Source organism: Triturus cristatus, chromosome 3_1 (genome assembly GCF_964204655.1).
Source record: "Triturus cristatus chromosome 3_1, aTriCri1.1, whole genome shotgun sequence".
NCBI lineage: Eukaryota > Metazoa > Chordata > Amphibia > Caudata > Salamandridae > Triturus > Triturus cristatus.
The window spans coordinates 395,901,542-395,922,214 of record NC_140583.1 but is presented as its reverse complement, the minus strand read 5'-3'; the positions used below and the strand labels follow the sequence as shown (position 1 = coordinate 395,922,214).

Here is a 20,673-nt window from a genome sequence, read left to right as displayed (position 1 = left end):
ACTCGGGTATCCTTGAGGAACCAGGGTTTAATCGGGGCTGTTCGGCCTACCATAGGTTTCCCAAACACTATGCGGCAGAGGATTGGAAAGTGGTCAGAAATGTCTCTGGCTAAGTGTTGAACCTTCTTGACGCTGCCAACTTGGTGTTCTAGTGTCAGGATATGATCTATTTCAGACATGCTGCGGTGGGCGCCTGAATACGTGTATTGTTGCTCACTGGGGTGCATTCTCCTCCATACATCGACCAGGCCCATGGTTCTCAAGAAGCTGTGGATCTGTGTTCGAGAAGGCGGCAGATCTTCTGGGGCCAACGATCAAGCGAATCCGAGACAATCGAATTAAAGTCACCCCAATCAATACCCTACCCCCTGGTAGTGCCAGAAGGAGTTCTCCTATGTCCCTAAAAGCTTGAGCCTGCAGACCCGACGGAATATAGACAGAGAGGAGGTTCAGTGTTTCCCCCTCCCAAGTCCCAGTTATGACAGCAAACCAGCTGAGGTTATCCGTGCGGACCTTATCTATCATCATGGGAAATGATTTCCGCACCATCACGCCCACTCCCCTGGAGCCAGACCCAAACGATGAGTGAGCCACCAACTTAAAAACCCATCTGGTCATGATATCCAAAGAAAAATTGAATAATACACGTAACACATGTTCTATTACATCGTGTTTAAAAGCACATCTCCAAAGAATACACCAACTAAACCATGCAGTGTAACTCATAGCTCAAACAGACACAAAACTTACACAATTTTGCAGCTTGCAAAAACGATCGATATGTTCATTCTGCGTCAAAGGGGAAAACACTTTCCTCATCAGCACTGTCTACAACCATGCTGCTCAAAACCCTCTACCATTCTGTGACCTTTTCGTTCTTCTCCCCCTTTACTGCTTTAGCTTTGTACACCTGAGATTAATTACCACTGCATCACCTCGCACTCCGCCCATCACACCTTGACCACCCACCGGAGATAAACTTAAAAATGAACTGCCCCAAAATCCACTAATATAAACTAACTCAACATTAATGACACAGTGAAACAAAACTTGAAAACAATAAGTAAAACACAATCATCCATAATGATGTTGAAAACATATAACGAAATGTTAAGTATTCAGTGATTTTAAAGAGGTGTTGTGTAACTGAAAGGTGTGTAACTGAAAGATCACGTGAATAATATGAGCCAATGGGCTCGTTTTTCACAGGCTGCGTACTTCGGACTGTGGAACCTTGAGGGTCACAGTTGCGTTGCAATGATTCCACGTGCACGGGCAGAGTACGCACCGAGGTCTGCACACCATAACCTTAAGTCCCTGAGCAATTGTTGAAAGTGTGATTAAAATGATGATAACATGTAAAAATATGGGTTTGCATTCTCCACTCTTGAATATGTTTAGCATTACTTATTAAACCATTTGTTAGTATAAGAATATCAAGGCCCATTTAAATAACATCTCTGAATATCTCTATGTAAACTTAAGCAAGCTACTATTACCTTCACTGGCAATAAAGAGGAAAGAAAAACTTCAACTACTTTATTAGAGTCAATGTATTACAGTGTTGTAATTTGGGTTTCTCCAAGTTTAGCCAAACACCCTGAGTCCTACCTAGTATAAAGTCTTGAGGATACAACATTGGACAAGAAAGGACACTAGAATAGAATTCAACGCCAGCAACATTCACACTCAATACACAATGTTAACCATCTTATTTTCCAATAATTGCAAAGTCCCTGCTCTTTGGTACTACTTAGTAGAGACATGGACATAATCAATTGGATAACAACAAATACAAGTTCAAAGTGTAAGTTGGGCAGGACAGTGCAGAATAAAGTGACCAATCAGCAGCATCAAAATTAGCTGAGACAACAGAGGTCCTATTAATAATGTATTTCTAAACATGTTCGGATAAGGAATCAGTCTAGTATGCACATCACATGGAAGGACAAGACAATTCATACATTCAGGAAGTGGTTCTGGATTACTTCTCAATTTAACATCCCCTGACAGGATAATGAGGCTTTAGATTATACACCTTGACTTCCAAAGAGTCTAAAAAAGTAGCTCCCTTTGTAATAGGATGGAATTGCACATTGAGGTTTACATAATCTGGATCATAAACAATCATATTGCTTGACTAAAACAACACGTTCTCATTCACAGCCAACAACCAAAGGTTACACTGATTTAGCATACATTGTGGAATATAATGTAAGGAAGCATCGACAAAGTCTCGTGCTGGAGGACCCCACAACCATGTCTCTTGGATTCAAAGGGGTGCATAGATGGAGAGGGATTGTGTAAAACTAACATCCTCCAACAGCCATGCCAGCAGCTGACTTCAAAAACCATGCATCATGAGTCAGCCATTGTCATTACGAGTAGAAAATGATGGGGTTACGGACCTGACAATGGAGACACACATAGTAGGTATACTCAGGGCAGTTTTCCTGACAACTGTGGTGACTGCAGGGAGTTCCTGGAGTCTTCTTTCCCATGGGGCCCACCAATTAGTACCAAAGGGGAATTACTAAGAAGATTTCAACTAATACAGCGAGTATCATATTCACTACGCATACATGTGTGTGTTTGCATGGTGTGCATGAGTGACTACACTCATTAAGGAACCTGGTGCTGAAAAAAATACAAAGACCCTGCAATAGTTAGAATTTATCAGCTAAAACGTGTTGACCAGTGGGATGTGGGAACAATAGTTATCTGAACAAAAGTTGATTTCTCTTTCATCCTATACTAGTGTCTTTATATTTCTTTTTAGGCACATCAATTCAAAATTCAAGGGAGTACACTCTTAGGGTAGTATGCTACAGATTCCTTTTTTTTAAACTAAATTTCAAAAACCACAGTCTCTGTCTCACTATCCCATCCAGGGATTAACAAGTGGCAGCTCCTCCGCTGAGGAGAAAGAGCCTCGCCCCACTGCTTTCCAGCAGTGGAAAAAAGAAAACATGAAATGATAATAACACGTCGCTATCATTTTATTTTTCCTTACTGAGGCAGTTTTGGGGGCGGGGTTGAGCTGTCTCACTTCCATCAAGGGGAGGAGTGATTCATGCACTTAAGTGTGCATGACGGTTTGGCTGGCCGTCTTGGGCCGGACAAACAGTAATGCGCACTTAGCATGTTCTCCACCGGGCTATAATGTCAGCCTAGGTAAAGAACATGCCCAGGCTTCCAGGTCCCGTCTGAGCACCGAATCACAGCACTCAGACCAATCACAACGCTGCTACCATGGTGACAGTAGCGTCGCCATTAGCTTAGGGGAGCCTGGGTTTTTCCTGATTAGAGACAACGCTGGAGGAGAGATGGAGAAACAGCAGCCCTGCAGAGCAGGTAAGTGGATTTGTTATTTTTTATTTTCACCACTCCCGCTGTGTACACGGCGGTGGGATTAACATTTATTAAAAATTATTATAATCCACAAATTCATATTAAAAGCATATGAATCAAGAATCACATGCATAAATATACTATTTAAATTCCTATATCATTTAATTACACTGCTATTTAAAAAGGTTTTTAAAATCTGTTGATGCAGTGGAAGTCAGATTGATTCACACCACCTTCTTCAGGACATATATATTAAAATCAAGGACTATAAAACCAGAGAATCAGCCAATTACGAAATGCATTATATATTCAATTACATACAGTTTGCAATTTCCTCCTAAGTTCAAAATGTATTATTTTCATACTATTTACCCCCATTCATCATGTATCTAAATGTTTGTTTAACATTTGTATACCAATATACCCCAAGATGCAACTGTAGAAATGATTAGAAACAAACTACAAGTAGGGAAAAGTGATCTGTCAGCACACTCTATCTTCATTACCGGTTGCGTAGAAATAATTCTCAAAAATAACTTTTCCTTGTTTGACGGAGAGTTATTCTGCCATACCAAAGGAACCAGCATGTGAGCCACATGTACTCTGAGTCTGGCATGTTTATATTTTAAAGCATTTGAGGCCAAGCACATATACAATAATATATCGACTTTCTATGCGAATGAATATCACTGGTCAAGATTCATCGATGATGTATTTTTTAACCAGCAAGGTAGTAAGGAGGAACTGATCACCTGATAGAATGGTTGATCTGGGGTAATCCCAACCTCAAGTTCAACTCATTAGTTAATAAAATGGAGCGTGACTTCTTGACATCAAAATAAAGGCAATAGATGGCAAACTAGCTGTAGAAATATTCACTAAACCAACCATGCTACATTATACAAGTAAACACCCCAGCATCCCATTTGGCCAATTCCTCCGACTACGTAGTAACTGTACAAGTAGCGAGGACTATGACAAACATGCCAATATACTGCAAAATTAATTGTTAAACAGGGGTTAACCTACAAGATTAATTAGCAATTGGGGAGAGGAGTTGGCCTGACGGCTAGGGCGGTCGACCTCGAATCTGAGGAACTGTGTTTGAGTCTCGGCAATGACGCTGAACATCCTTTGATTCTGGGCAAATCACTTCATCTCCCCGTGCCTAACAAAAATGAATGTGTCCTCATGTAATGCAACTGGTGCTATGTAAAGAGCTCTGATACCCAATTCAGGTCAAGTTCGCGCTATATAAAACTCTGTAAAAAAAGAAATTAAAAAAAGCATACAAAAGAGACAAATATTCTAATAGGGAGAACATGCTCGATGCAAATAAAAGAATTACTTGTGTATCAAACTTCCCACCTATCAGTAACAAAATAAGGAACATGATTAATAGAATTTAGTCACTGCTAAATGAACCAGAATGCGATGGTTCAGATAAACTCCTTTTTGCACACAGAAGGAACAACACAATACGCAATAGATTAATACACAGGTACAAAGAAAAAAGAGGAGCACACCAAACAAGCATATTAGATAGGAAACACCTAATTGGAAATTTTGCATGTGATTTGTGTGCCAATTGTAAAACTATTATAAAAAATGGGAGAGTCGATACAATGGCACTACTCACCATGTAAAAATCCTACTCAATTGCAGGACAAAATATGAGATTAACTTAATCATCTGCCAATGTGACAAAGGCTATGTGGGTGAAACAGCAAGGGAGGCTAGGTTACAACTGAATAAACCTAAGTCAGTGATAAGGACGAGGAGAAAAAATGCCCCTCTGGTCGAACATTGGTCAGAGAAAAATGATAATGAAGAGGATCTTAAATGGTTTATCTTAGAAAGTATTATGGGATCTGTGAGAGCGGGAGATCTAGAAAATGAAAGGAAGTAAAGGGAACAGTTGTACATGTCCAAATTCAGTACATACAAAACGTGGTTAATTAACAGAGAGGAAGGGGAACAACTGGTTAGGTAAGTGAGGAACCTCAGAAACAGTACTTTGTATGCAATCCAAGGTAAATATTTGTAGAAAATAATATGAAATAATATAATGGATACTTGATAATATAACTAGATACTTGAGGGGCCACTAATATAAGCAGTATATATTGGTTGTTTTAAACATATACTGTAGTGTCCTAAACCAAATAATTGTCTTGTGAACAATACACTGAGTAAGCACAACTCAAAGAATCTGATATTAGGTCTTAAATGTAATTAAAATACGTCCTATGCTGTAATAGAATACTAAGCCTGACTCACAAATGGTCAACAAGCGGGACGGTCATTGAGATGAAGTACACTACATATAAATGATGGAGGATTTTCCAATACACTAAGCAAGAGAGGCATACTTTTACTGGAAAGGAAGGATCAACCAATACGAAATTAGTAGAAATGTCCGCTGTTTTATTTATAATCTTCCATACACTGCCTGAATTTATAGGGCTTATTACGACACCCCTTATAAGTCTGTTAGGACACTATGCAATACAGTCACCAAAGACCATCATAGACTGTACCTATACTAACAAAGCGAGGTAGCTTGCGTATAATTAAACTTTAATTTCAGTGGAGTGACTAACTTTAGCACGTCCCTGATCTATAAATAACAAGCCTTGCCCAGTAATTGCCGCCATGTGCGACCAACAATATATTTACTAGGCGTCCATAACACCAGGATGGTATGATAGATATTATGTAAATGTAACATTAAACCCTCTGAACATTATTAGGGCAACCGAATGTCCCTTAACCAGCAGGGAATCCAAGCCCCTTTAATAGTATATTAACAGTGAGCATGGTTCTAACATGGCCGCCGTGCTTGACCAACATTGCATCGGCTGTATACACACACTAAGTGATGCAGAATGAAATAACATCCAACCATTACAACAACTTTTAAAGATTTTTAGCAGACTTTTAAAGATTTTGAATCAATACAGTTCTTGAAGGCATGAAACGCACCACCATAGTAATGGGGTGAGTATGCTCAAACTTAAAGATGGCCTCGGACTGTGACCCATGTCACGGCAATCAAGCAAAAAAATCAAGGCGGGAAATGCTGTGGTATAAATAGCCTCACTACACGATCATATGGAGGCTTGCGAGATTGTGTGTCGAGGGCTTTTTGTACATAGGTAAGGAGGAAGCCTAAAAATGTATATTCGTGAGTAAAGTAGCACGCACCTCCACTATATAAGCCAAGGTCTTAGAAGCCTGATTTAAACACTGGCCACTATGGTTCATTTCTAGATAACTTTCTTCTGCAATAAAAAAACACAGAAAAACCACGAAGGATGGAAGATTGGCCAATAGGGGCAACGCTCCTTTTGTTTGGAGGAACAATAGTTATCACCAATAGCCTCACTTCTTCCTGTTTTAAACATCACTCTAGAAATGTTTAATAAAAGGAATCAAAGGATGATCAAAAGGGATTTTTATCCATTTTTCACAAGACTGCTTACCCTAAAATCTATTGAGGCATACCCATTTTCAACATGAGTGCTTCTGATATGAAAATTCCAATGATAAAGCGGGTCACCTATATTGGTGCGTGAGGGTTTGTCCTAATTTCTATAGAAATTCCACACAATACCCAGATGGCACATATACAGTTTACAGTAGGCATCTCCTTACATAGATGAGCCCCTGGATTAAAAATAGGGGTAGGAGTAACTAATCTAATTAAGTGTAGCGTAATTAATGCAAAATTTAACATAATTACAGAAAATACATCTTGGGCACAAAAATTATCCAAACTGTCCATTCAAGTGAAAACTCAACTAAAAAATACAATTTTGATTGGATTTTGGTTACTAGTGTTCAAAATAGTGCCTCTTGTGTTTGGATTTGTAGTTTTGTGCTAAACAATTACTGAAGCGGCCGGCTCGGGTAAAAAACCTAGCTGAACTGTATGTTGACTGGCCATGTTAAGGGAACTGTTGATCGAGTTTAAAACGTTGACATTCACCTTCGAATTTACAGTTTCGCTCTAAAAAATTACCCATAATGGTTCACTGTTAAGTCAATGACGATGCTTATGAAGCTCACAGTAGCCCTTCTGGATAATGCAGTACCACACTGTCTGGGTTTCCTACCTGTCCCAAATCTCCTACACTTACATTACCTTAAAGGGAGCAATTCAAAGGAAAGCAATTCATGGAGATGTCATAATTAACCTGAATGTACCCTCACTCCATTAATAAAATGTACCCTAGTATTACTGGCCCTTGACCTCCCAGGTATGTGCTTAGCTTGCTTTGTGCAGGTAAACGGCCCTTCAGCATTTCTAAGCCCATTCTCGGTTTCCCCCCACTTTCACATAGCTCAGAATTATTTTCAAAATGTAGTTGATATGTCTTTGAACTTTTACAAGTCACACTCACAAATATTGTAACAGAAACCTATTTCCTTCATGTTCCTCTTTGGAAGCTTACTGGTGAGTGTGGGGGCTGCAGTGAGGGGATCTTTATGAATTAGCAGCAAGTGTGGTGTTTAGGTATCTGCTCATTCTGTGGTAGGCAGCTGTTTGAGTCTGAGCACTACCTGAAAGTGAAATTATCTCAGGAGCACTACACCACTTACACCCTTCATAAAAGTGTCAGGTCACTATAACTGGTAGAAATAGAAAGGGACAAAAACAATTGAGGTAGAAAATGGTGCAAACAGAAAAGACAAAAACATTGGCCAGAGGGCTAATCTTAAGTTTGAAGACTTGAAGAGAAAAAGGGTCACCAAGTAACAATACTGGAAAAATTGGATGCCCCAAATGGGTGCCATACTCATGTGATAGGGACTTGGGGACAACGAACACTCACACTTGTTAGTGTATATGCTCCTCAAATACTGCAAGATAAGGTGTTCAGTGAAGTGGGACACAAACACTTGGATACACCATACTTGATGCTCGGGGACTTGAATGATGTTATGGACAGCTCACTCGACAGAGCCTGCAGGGAACCGCATGGAGAGACATGATTAAAGACATTTATAAATGGGTACGGCCTGCTTGGTATGTGGAGAAGGGCTCACTTGTACTACTCTTAATACTACCATCACTTAGAGGCACACCATATATACTCCAGAATTGACTACATTCTGATTTCAGATAAGAACCTGCCTTGAGTAGTGGACATAGACTACAAGGCCAGAATAATCTTAAACCACTCCACACGGGCATGCAGTTGGCAAATAGTCATGTAGTAAGAAGGAAATATAGAGACTGAGTTTAAGAAATCTTCAAGATAGGAAAACAGCAGGAAACCACTTAGGGATGCAACAAATTATTACTTTGAAGGCAACACAAGAACAGGAGAAATGGCACAGACCATTTGGAAGTGCTATATATCAGTGATCGGGACAGGCAATAACACAGATGTCCATTAGAAGAACCCAGCTTTGGCAGATGGTGAAGAAAATAAAGAAGTTCTGAACAAGTCAGATCCACAGCCCAAAGGCAGCTGGACTGCATGAGGGCAGAATACAACCATTTGTGAGCAATATGGCAAAAAAAAGTGATTTTATTCCACTCAAAAGAGGATATATGAAGTAGGTAACAAATCTGACAAGCGGTTAGCCTGACATTAGAAAGGTGGACAGGATGAAGTGGGTGGAGAAAGTTAAAAATGGAGAGGGTTGGAAAGTAAGGGAAGATGAGGGTAGTTGAGGGAATTGCCCAGGCCTCCACGAGACGCATAGTGATGGGGAAGTGGAGGCCAGCCTTGACGAGCGAGATGCTAGCATCAGATCACAAAACTAAAATTAACATGTGATATTGTGGTGGTCTGAACAGCCTTATTGTGATAGAAGAAGTGGAGGAAGCGATACAACAGCTGCCGATGGGCAAGGCCCAGGGCCCCAATGACCTACTGGGTGAACTGTATACGAAATTTGATTTACTGCTTGGGACACCTATTCAGATATGTTTAATGAAGATAGGAAAGTAAAGCACTTACTTAATGATCTCAGGTAATCAACAATAGTGGTGATTCAAAAGGAAGGAAATCCAGGTAATTAGTTTCCTTGTAATGATCGATTTTGCTGAGGAGCATAGAGGTTAAACTCCTGGCCAAAGTGCTAGCAAATAAGCTTATCTGATGTGTCCCACACTTGATACACACAGCACAAAATGGGTTTATCACTGTACGCGGCTCAACCAGAGCAGGGTGCAACACTGGATGGAGAGGTGGAGAAGGAGAGACTAATCTACAGCTATCCTGTCTCTTGATGCCCAGAAGGTGTGCAACTCTTTTAAATGGAGTTTCCTCTTCCGAACGCTGGAAACCAAAGGGATAGGGCTAAGCTGGGTGAACGGATAAATGTCCACAATGTAAAACTTCAAAGTGGTCCATAGCAGGGCTGCCATCTCTCACCACTTCATTAACCGCCCTGGCCACTCCAGGCTGGACATACCCCAACTAGGAGAAACTTGGGTAGGACTACGCATCATCTATCCAGCAACAGACACCCATTTTGGAGGCTCTCCTTTCCAATAAGGGCACAAAAACTGCTGAAGATCTACTCCTTCTTGAGGGTCTATTGTAATGTGTGTCTGACGCAACCCAAATAATGAAGGCGTGGCACAGTCCCTGATGGCTGCAGACAAAGGGACTGCCATGTGTGTAGGTCCACCATCTGTCTGAAAATGGATCATTGTTGGAAGTGGGGGTACTTATCGCTTACCGCCGCCACCAAATGCTGGAGGCAGGAGTCCCCGACCCCTCGCTTCAACGTTAGGCTAAGTAAGGACACCGTCTGAGATAGCCCTGCTCACCCCCTTAGTAGCTTGGCACGAGCAACCTGGCTTATCTCCAAGGCACAAGTGTACAGTATGTGCAACCACGCTCACAGCAAATCAATGATGTCCCCACAAATAGACTCCACACGAGTTTTGATCAAATGAGTATAATCTTTATATAAGAAATTATACAATATGACCACACGATACAAATCAACATATAAGAATGGGTAGTATTCTTTCCAGTGGGTTGGTAGGTTCTAATCCCAACCACCGCTTCTAACCAACAGTTAAGCTCACTTCTAACCGTTTCCCAAAAGGTTAGGCAAGTCGTATTGCTAGAATCACACACGTTGCAAAAGGAAACAAATACTGCAATGCGTAACAATATTCTCTTGTACTGTGCAACAGAGAAACAATACCATACATAGCGCCACAGTCATGTACTTTGCAATTGAAGGAATAATGCAATGCGTATCACCACCAGCATGCCCTGTATCAGGAAGAAACAAAGCAATGCGTCACGCTACAATCCTGTATAGTGCAATGAAGAAATAATACACTGCGCCACGTTATAATCAGATACTGTGCACTGAAGAAATAATGCAATGAGCCACGTTACAATCAGGTAATCTGCAAGGGAAAAATAACGCAGTGCGTAGTGCACCAAGCATGTAGTTCGTCAGGCACAAATGAGGTCAGGCGTCATACGACTGTTCGATAGTTCGTTAGCAGCAATAATGCAAAGTGTAATACGACAGTTTTATGTGCTCCGTTAACAGTGCCCCCGTTATGGATCAAATGATGACTCAAAAGTACTGCTTCCCACTCTGGCCCCAGTACTGCCCCTCCTTGGGTCAGCATGGGCCGTGATCCGAGCCGAAGCAACGGCTCGCCCAGCTGACAGAAGAGAGAGGCCGAGAGAGTGTCTCTTCGGGCCCGCACCCCACCCCAGGTGGTGACCCACGTTACCTGAGGGGGCACGACCCCACTCTCCTCTCCGACGTCAGCGGCTTGGGCCTTGATCAAGAACTCTGTCACGGGGTGCGGCGGACTCGGGCCGACGGCTCAGCTCCTCTGGGGCTGCCGGTCCGGGCCGCTGCTGGTTTACTCCGAGGGCCCAATGACTTGGCCCTCCTTCTGGCAGTCTCAGTCAACATCGAGACAGCACTGTGGAGACTTTACTTCAAATTCGGTGCACACCCTACCCAGGCGCTCCTCACCAGCGCCTCAGGTTGCACTTCAACACACACACCGCGTGCCCGAGACTCACCTCTTCTCTGGTGCTCACAATGACCCAGCGCTCTTCACCAACACCCTGCTTGCAAGTTGACATGCACCCTGCGCGTCCAAGTCTCTCCTCTTCTCCTGGTGCACACGGTGTCCAGGCGCTCTTCACCAACGCCCTGGCTTCACCACAACACGCACTTGCCGCGTCCGAGTCTCATTTCTTCTCCCGTTGCACACGATGTCCAGGCGCTCTTCACCAACGCCCTGGCTGCCCCACGACACGCACTCTGCGTGTCCGAGACTCACATCTTCTTTTGGTGCACACGATGCCCAGGCGCTCTTCATTAACGCCAAAACCAAAACACACTAAGGAGCTGTAGGGGCAGAGAACAGGTCGTCCCCCACTCTAAAGACTTGTATACGTTCTCGGTCACGACTCACGTTAGGAGGTGACCGGAAGAGCCTTGAAGGAGTGATCTCAGTCGCACACACAAGTGCTCGAGGGTAAAGGTATGCCCATGTTGGGCAATATCCCGAATTGTTTTTAATAGACAAGTGGTGGTGCAGGGTGGAGCGATAATTCCCCACGCCCTGAAGAAATTGCCGTGAGTTCATCCTAAGGCAATGAAACATGTCGGCATTTTAATAAGAGCAGACACACAGCACAGAATAAAAATTGAAAGCCAGTGTGATCTAGCTCAAGTTTGTACATAGTTGTGGGGTCGCATTTGGTGCACGAATCATTGCACAGCTATTTCCTATTACACACCCTAGCACTTTGTCTTTTGGGTTTTAACCCATCTATTTTCTTTTGCACATTTCTTTCCTTGGAGTGGTGGTAGCTAATGATGAGATCTTGAGGTAGCAGGCGAGTACCTTCCTGCTTTATCCTCCCTGGTGTTGCTACCGTGAGGCACCATCACTCCACTTTCACAATTTTTCTTCACCACAATTTTTTCACCACATCAGGGTGTTAGAGACACAAGCCACTGGTTACAGAGATGGTCCTTACTTCGTATGAAATCCTTTTTCTTTTCTTTATTGGTGATTCATACCTATAGCAGTATAGATGGTGTAACCACTTGCTTTATAGATTGTCCCAAAAAAATATATGACAACTTTAATAGGTATATGAGTAGTGTCTTCACTGTGTGAACAGGTCATTTATTGTATACAAAGCTCTTCATTAACGCCCTGGCTGCACCATGTCATGCACTCTGCGCATCTGAGTCTCATTTCTTCTCCCGTTGCACACGATGTCCAGGCGCTCTTCACTCTGCACGTCCGAGACTCACTTCTTCTTTTGGTGCACATGATGCCCAGGCGCTCTTCACTAGCGCCCTGGCTGCACCACAACACACACTCTGTGTGTCCGAGTCTCACTTCGTCTCCCCGTGCACACCACGACCAGGCACTCCTCACCAACGCCCTGGCCAGCACCATGACACGCACCCAGCGCGTCCGAGACTCAGCTTACTCCTGCGTGCCCACGATCACAAGGCACAACTTCTGAGGGTCTTAAGCTGCAAAAGCATGTGCACACCGCGTTGCTTGGGACTTCTCCGAAAACTTTTATGATCCTGTATTTCCAAACAGGGAGCTAGCTCACTTCGGGCCCTTGGGGTTTTAAGACACAGCACAAAGCACAGTCTTCTTCAAGCAAGGGGACCCAGCGCCTCCAAGCACAGTCCCAACAGCCTCTCTCTTAGTTAGAACAGCAAACTGCAGACCAGCCCCAGATCACATAGCAAAAATTGGTCTTTCCACAGCAGTCTCTTCAGTTGCTCATTTTTTAGCAGAGGTTCGTCTTGACCACAGAATGGGTCCAAGCCTTTTCAGTCTCAATCTATATCTGTTTCATTCCAACGTTCAGAGGCTTCAGCTCTCATAGTTATACCCTTAATGTCTTTGAAGTTCGTTTGTGCTCTGGGGTCCCTAACCCCTCTCTAAATCAGTTCTGGGTGTCTCCCTCCCAGTGTCACCTCTCTCCCTTTGATACTGGGGGTCTGGATCCTTAGTCACTCAGCATGTGATGGGCCAATTGGTTTATAGCACCAGCCCAGGCCTTTTCACCTCCCGGGCTTCTCCTCCCCCTACTCTCCGGATGCAGGGCAGCTTGGTGCCATCTCAACCCCTGCCTGGTTCAAGACCTCTCCCAGCTCCTCTCACCTCTCAGTTCCAGATCCACATTTCAGCAGAGACACACAGAAATGCCTAGAGAATAAAACTCAGCCACTTTCTAAAAGAGTGGTTTCTGAACACACAGTGACAAAACCACCTTCACAGAAAGATGTGTTATGACATTGGGAGATCATACATACTAAACTTCACCTCTCCATTAGAAACTGACAGGAAACTAGGCTAACAAACACAACACCCATCCTCCCACATTCTGTCCTATGGGCAGAATGGCCTTTCAGCAGTGAAAAACGAAATGGAGTGGTTTTCACTGTCAGAACATAGCACACACCTCAGTATATGTCCTTCCTTTTACTTTCACTGCACCCTGCCCAGGGGCTACCTGGGACCTACCACAGGGGTGCCCAATGTGTATGTAAAAGAGAAAGTCAGGTCTGACAAGTGGTTAGACTTGTCAGGACAACATGCTAACTTAGCACTCTGCAAGCAGGCCCTACACTGCAGGAATGAGTTTACTTCTCCGCGCGCCGTTGCATTACTAGCCCTGGCACACACAGTGCACATCACTAGGGACTTTACTAGTAAGGCAAACATACCAATCATGCCCAACCAATCACCATTACGTTTTACATAGGGAACACTTGTACTTTGACACTGATCAGCAGTGGCAAAGTACCCCAAGCATCTAAATGGCCATCTCTATGTCAGGAAAACGGTTAAGGGGGAAAGTTTTTAGGTTTAGGGAACTTTAGCCAAAAAGGCCAAGTCCTACAATCATCATATACTTCCATCGTATATCGTTTAATTGACTGGCCATTGTCTACTGTCTATGTACACTGTTGCCTTTGTATATCATTATGCTATACTATATAATATCATTATGCTAATACTATATTCTTTGCGCTTTTTCCTGCCAATACTCTTTGTGCTCAGTTCCAGCCAATATGGGCAGATCATGTCTGCGCTGTGAGTTTAAATTGCACATCTCTCGTACATACTATTGTAAAGTGTTCTTTTTGTATTTAAACGCATGTACCTGTTTCTTATCTCGTATGTAATCCATGTATTCTGATGTCCTTATGTAAAGTAGCTGGTTCTCTTGTAAAGCACTCTGACACCTTCGGGAACATAGGGTAGGCTTGTTTCTGAAAACAGTCCAGTGGAGAAGACAAAATGTCACTCAGCATGAATGATGTTGTAAGGTACATGTTCCGACTGAATCCATCGATCTCCATGCTGATAAAACGTTTTGAACATGCTCGGGTTACAAATCGGTGATGTTCAGCACCTGGGAATGGCAGGAGGAGGCCTTTTTCGGCCACAGACTGATGGTCAGAGATGACGGTTTTTAATATCTGAGGAGCGAATGAGAGACAAGACCTTGGGTTAGTCACTGATTAGAGGGGAGGCTAGGCAGTGCCATACATTGTTACTTTTCTTTGTAGGAACAGCGGTGGTATTTAGAAAAACCTCACTGCTAATATTACTGTATGCACCCCACGCTATCTCAATGACTCATTCTTTAAGAAACTGGAGGGAGAATTTGAATTACACCACACAACACTATCATTACTTACAACTAAGAAATGCACTAGGAACGATAGATAAGGCCTAAACAGAGTAGCAGTATACAACTCCATTTGAAAGGAGAGATCAAGGTGAGAAGCTAGGTAAAGGGGCCATCTTGCTGACTGATAAAACACTAATCAACAACACCCCGATAATTGCGACATCTTAGAGAGAAATAGAAGAAGGATAGAGGAGGAATTGAGGATGAAGACTGAAGTGAGATACTTCAACACCCAAGCAAGTTTGCTATCAGAAATACTTTTAGGCTTATCCAACTCAAAATTCTAGCTGGAGCATACTATCACAGGACACGTCTCTTTAAGATGGGCCTTGCTCCCTTCGCAAATTGCCTCACTTGCATAAATGGGGAGGGTACAGTTATGCATGGGTTATGGGCCTATGGCCTACTACCAAGGTTCTGGGCGTAGATACAAGGAGAAATGTCAGAGGTTCTAGGAGAAAGCTTCCCACTCACAGCTAAACAGGCCATAGTGGAGGTTTCAGTGGAGGACAGTCTTAATAGATACAAGGCAGTGTTTTGTTCCATGGGGTGCATGTTGGCAAAAAGAGACATTATGAGACACTGGGGAGATTACACCAAACAGACAATTTGAGCATTGGAAGCAAGGGAATTACATCTGCATGAAAGCTAAAAAACGATATAGGGACGAAGAAGTTCTCTATGATAATATATACAAAAGTTGGCGTCTGTGGGGTCTGGCGGATCAAGAGTAGCAAAGGTCAGGAACAAAACTTCTTCTCGAACAGATTTATTGAGGCATAAGCAGCATACAACACATTTGAGCTGTGGGAGATGTACTGCCCCTATGATCGCGGAAAATGAACCATGGAAGTGAAGATAAATTGTCTGAGATGCAAACAATTTCAGTGATTAATGCAATTTCCCTGACAGAAATACAATAAAAAGATGTTCTCAAAAAACAGAAGACTTGGAGAAAATAAACTCAGTCTCATGTGTGCAGTATTGTCCCAGAAATAGGTTGCCCAAAGTAGGAGAAATATAGAGGGCCTTATTACGAGTTTGGTGGTCCGACCGCCGTAGAACCGTCTATGCCCCTGCCAGGAGCCCACGGCTCTGGCGGTCCAAAGACAGCCCTATTACGAGTTTACCACTTGGCTAGCGGTGTGGAGGTGGGGATCTTGTGGCAGTGGTGGGTACTTTTTCCAAATATATCGATGCCTACATGTCAGATGCACGCATATGCATGATATATGTGGAAAAACACCATCTACCCATTACCGGAGTTCAGCCAATATGTGGGCAATACTGGCAATCTGTATATGGTACAAAAAAGACTCACCTGTATATCGCCACACACAGTACAGTATTGATACACAGTTGTGCCTTTGAAGTGGGGAGAAGCTTCTAGAGGTTTGCCTTTGAAGTGCGCAGGTGCCCTGCCTTCCTGGCCCTGCCTTCAGACTAACTATAGTTGTTGTGTGGAGACAGAACAGAGCCTATTCAAGCGCAATAGGGCTGGGTCCAGCTCCTCCCTCCCATCCTGTCACACCTCAGCTCTCCATTGCGTGTGGCTGTCTAAGATGAATACACAAAGCCCAACTGTCACCCACACCCAGTCATATTACCCAGAGACAGGCTGCAAGCACCAATTAGCTAAGGCAAGTAAAATGCCAAATTTCTAAAAGTGCCATTTTCAGAATTGTAAGTTAAATGTCGACTTCACCATAAGTTAGGATTTTAAATCGTGAATTCAGAAACACCAAACATGAAGGGGCTACCTGTTACCATTTGGAACCTACATTTATAAAATGTAATAAGACTTAATTAGAGTGCTACTAAAGTGGGTTGGACAATCAGTGCTGAAGGCCCCCTAGTATCATTTAATTTACAGGCCCTGGGCACAGGTAGTACCACTTTCCTAGGGACTTAGAAGTAAATTAAAGATGCCAATTGGGTACAAGTCAATGTTTTAGGAAGGAGCACAAGCCTTTTAGGACTGGTTAGCAGGGGTAAAGTGTGCAGAGTCCTAGGGCCAGCAAAAACATAGTCAGCAAAAACAGGAGGTCTGAAGGCAAAAGGTTAGGTGAAAACCACACCAAGGATGCCAGGTCTAACACTATTATAGCACTACTTAAGTACTGCAAAATGCAGTTTGTGAATAGGCCACTTCATCACCAAATAAATCTTCAATAAAGGGAATAATAGGGCACTCCCATGAATATCATTTCTACATTCTCTACAATCCTTCAATTAATTGCTGCAAATCACTCTGTAATGAGCTATCCTCTCTAAAATACCAATAATATATTCTAAATTAGCAGCTAGCTAATTATCACAATCCTGTCAAGCAACGTCCTAAGCAGTAACAATCTGATATATTTTGTCCTCCTGCAGTGAAGAATACTGAGATGTATTTGACCTGCAATCAGTGCATACAAGAGAGGTAGGCAAAGAAGTCCTAATATAGCAATTGTGATACCTCCATCATCTGAGATATCAAAATATAAATGCATATATTTGGAACTGTTGCAGCCTCCCTGAAATCTCTTTGTGAAATATCTTTCTCTGTTTCCTCTGTTTACAAAATGTAATGTAAGCTGAGATGGATTTGTAGAGCGCTGCTTGTCATCCATCAGTGTATCCAGGCACTATGTTGGTGAGAGTAGGCGTGTAGTGAGCCTGGGCCTGAATACAGGCAGTCTTGTTGGTGTTGCAAGAAGACATATTGAATAGCCAGGTCTTCAGCTTCTTGAGGAATTTAAGAAGTGAAGCGACCCTGATGTATTGGGATTGGTCATTCCAGAATTTGACAGCTTGGTAGGAGAATGACTGTTAGACCTGGTACCAGTGGTTCCCAAACTTTTGACTCCAGAGGACCCCCATTGAGTCACCACTGGAATCCGGGGACCCCCAAGCAATTTGTAGGATTTAAATTTCAAACATTAAAACAGTAATTCGAAAAAAATAAACACATGTGTGCACAGAAAACAAATAATCGAATTACCAAGGATTTTAGGGGCATATTTACAAGCCCCTATCACCATGGGAACAACACTTTTTGCAACATTCCTGTGGCGAGAGGGGCTTCACCTTATTTACAAGGCAGCGTTAAGCCACTTAGGGCCAGATGTACGACCCGTCAATTAGCGAGTCACAAATTGCGATGCATTTGCGACTCGCTGATTGGAATGCACAACAGTGTCTCAGACACTGTTTGTAATTCCTAATGGGGTCGCAAATTGCATGCCTCATTAATATTTATGAGGCAGGCGCAATTTCCGACCCCTTTAGGAATGGGTAGCATTCAGAGGGATGGAGGTCTGCTGGGGTCACCAGCAGACCACCATTTTCAAATGTAGCTCGTTTTCCTTAAAGGAAAACGGGATGCATTTAAAAAAAGAAAAATGAAACCTTGCAGTTTCATTCTATTTAGGGCAGGCAGTGGTCTCTGGGACCACTGCCCGCTCTTAAAAAATATTTTCCCACATACAAAGGGGAAGAGATCCCCTGGGGACCCCTTCCTCTTTGCGAGTGGTTTACCACCTACTTGAAGTAGGTGGTAGACTGCGAGTGTTTTGCGGCTGCAAATGCAACCACAAAACATCAGTACATCGCATATTGAGTCGCTATTAGGAAGGAACGCCCATTCCTAATAGCGAGAGTCGCAAATGCTATTTTGCGAGTCACTGACTCGTGGGATAGAATTCGTACATGCATTTTACCCTTTTTTGCGGCCGCAAACGGGAGGATCTACCATTTGCGGCCGCAAAACATTTCGTACATCTGGCCCATTACTTGGCTTAACAGTGCCTTGTAAATAAGACCCCCTTTCACCCAATGCTTCAAGTGAAAGGGGTGGGCAGTGGGCGTTGCGGTGGGCTTTCCATCGCAACACCCATTGATTTTGACGCTGCCCCCAATTTACAAGGGCAGCATAAATGGGAGGCAGAGCCATAATTAAGACCAGGGAAAACCTGGTCTTAACTTGGTGAAACAAGGAGAAATGCTTTGTTTCTCCTCGTTTTGCAAAACGTCTTGGATTGTTTATGTTCAGGAAGGTGACCCTTCCTGCACATAAACAATCTTTTAAAAAAATTACATTTTGTAACTTCCATGTGTGCTGCATTAAGCAGCACACATAGAAGTGACAAAACAGCATTTCAAGATTGTTTATGTGCAGGAAGGGGGCCCTTCCTGTACAAAAGCAATCATCCCCTGCATGCAGACACCCATGCACTATGGTGCAAGGGTGCCTGCGTTGGCACTACACTATTAAGTGTAGCACCAACGCAGAGGAAACACAGGGCTGCACCATATTCTTGTAACTATGGTGCAACCCTGCGTTTCTGAAGTGGCGGACCTTACTATGCACCATGATACGACCATCTTTTTGGGGGTTCTTCAATGATTCCCCCACTATCACCCTCCAACAGTGCCTCTCTCTCTCCATAGCCCCTCTGTCACATGTATTTTATTTTTTATAGCATCTCTCATACCATTGTAGGATGTCAGAGTACTTTGCATTACACACCCATATAGAAACAGTGACTCATACATGTAAATCAGTGTAAAGAAAATGTTACATAAGGCAAAGGGGACTAAAAGGTGTAGAATTCCCATGTCATTCATACTTGTAGGCATTTTTTGAAGAGTCCTTAGTCTGGAGAAGCACAAAGTCAGGATTCAGAACATAACACAGTGGTTAGCATTGACTTTAACAATAAAAATGCATTTCCACCTAAATACACAGTTTTAGCGGCATCAGACTGGGAAAAAACATAAGTCACTAACTTGTACCTTGCAGTTTGTAAGCAGCTCTTCGATGACAGTTTATAGGTCACTGTGCTAGATTACGATTGTCACTTATGAACTGCACAGTAACAAAAGAATCTCTGTGACAAAAGCAGTAAGCCACTGAACTATGCAAGAAAAATACTTTAAAAAAAAATGCATGGTACACCTTCTTTGCAGTAGGCATATTAACCCTCTGTGCTACATTAGATAAGTCAAAGCTGCCACTGGACAAAACTTTCATCTCTCTCCAGCAGGTACATTAATAACTGGTGTTATCTTGACACTTTTATTGTTGTTTGGAAACTGCTAATTTTACAAGATACTTTGCAATGCTTTTAAAACTGCTTCCTGCGGGCCCCCTAGGAATGTGTCACGGACCCCTGGGGTCCGAGGACCACAGTTTGGGAAACACTGCCTGGTACCATTGGCTCCCTTCCAATTTTTCCGATTGCCTCCTCTGTTTTTTTTTTTTTTTTTTTTTTTTTTTTTTTTAAAAACCTTTATTGACGTTTCAATCATTTACACGTATGGGCCTACAACCCCCCGGGGCCGGCCGCCAAGCAATCAGAACAATAAAGGCAAATGTAAACACAGGCGGCACCTCGGAGAGCAAAGTCTACAATACAATATAGTCCGGCCAATGAGCCGCACAGGTAGGACACCAGGAGAGAAAGGGTTTTTCATTTTATAATAAAACAAAACAGTAGGATCAGGTGCCAAACAATTTCCCAACAGCGATAAGGGGCAAGGATAAGAGACGTAAACAGTAAGCAGCAATACATTGAATCAATGGCGCAGACACGGGAAAGTACGGATGGGGAGAAATATCAAAGATAGTTGCGCCTACAGG

General features: G+C 42.9%; 1 long non-coding RNA gene across 1 annotated transcript in view; it reads right to left on the bottom strand.

Annotated features, from left to right (window-relative positions):
• The window catches only part of LOC146860313 (uncharacterized), a 45,530-nt gene that overhangs the window by 3,852 nt on the left and 21,005 nt on the right, over positions 1-20,673 (bottom strand). Inside the window, exon 2 of the long non-coding RNA XR_014979133.1 lies at positions 14,514-14,832. This is a non-coding gene — a long non-coding RNA (uncharacterized LOC146860313). The remainder of the gene's footprint in view (positions 1-14,513; positions 14,833-20,673) is intronic.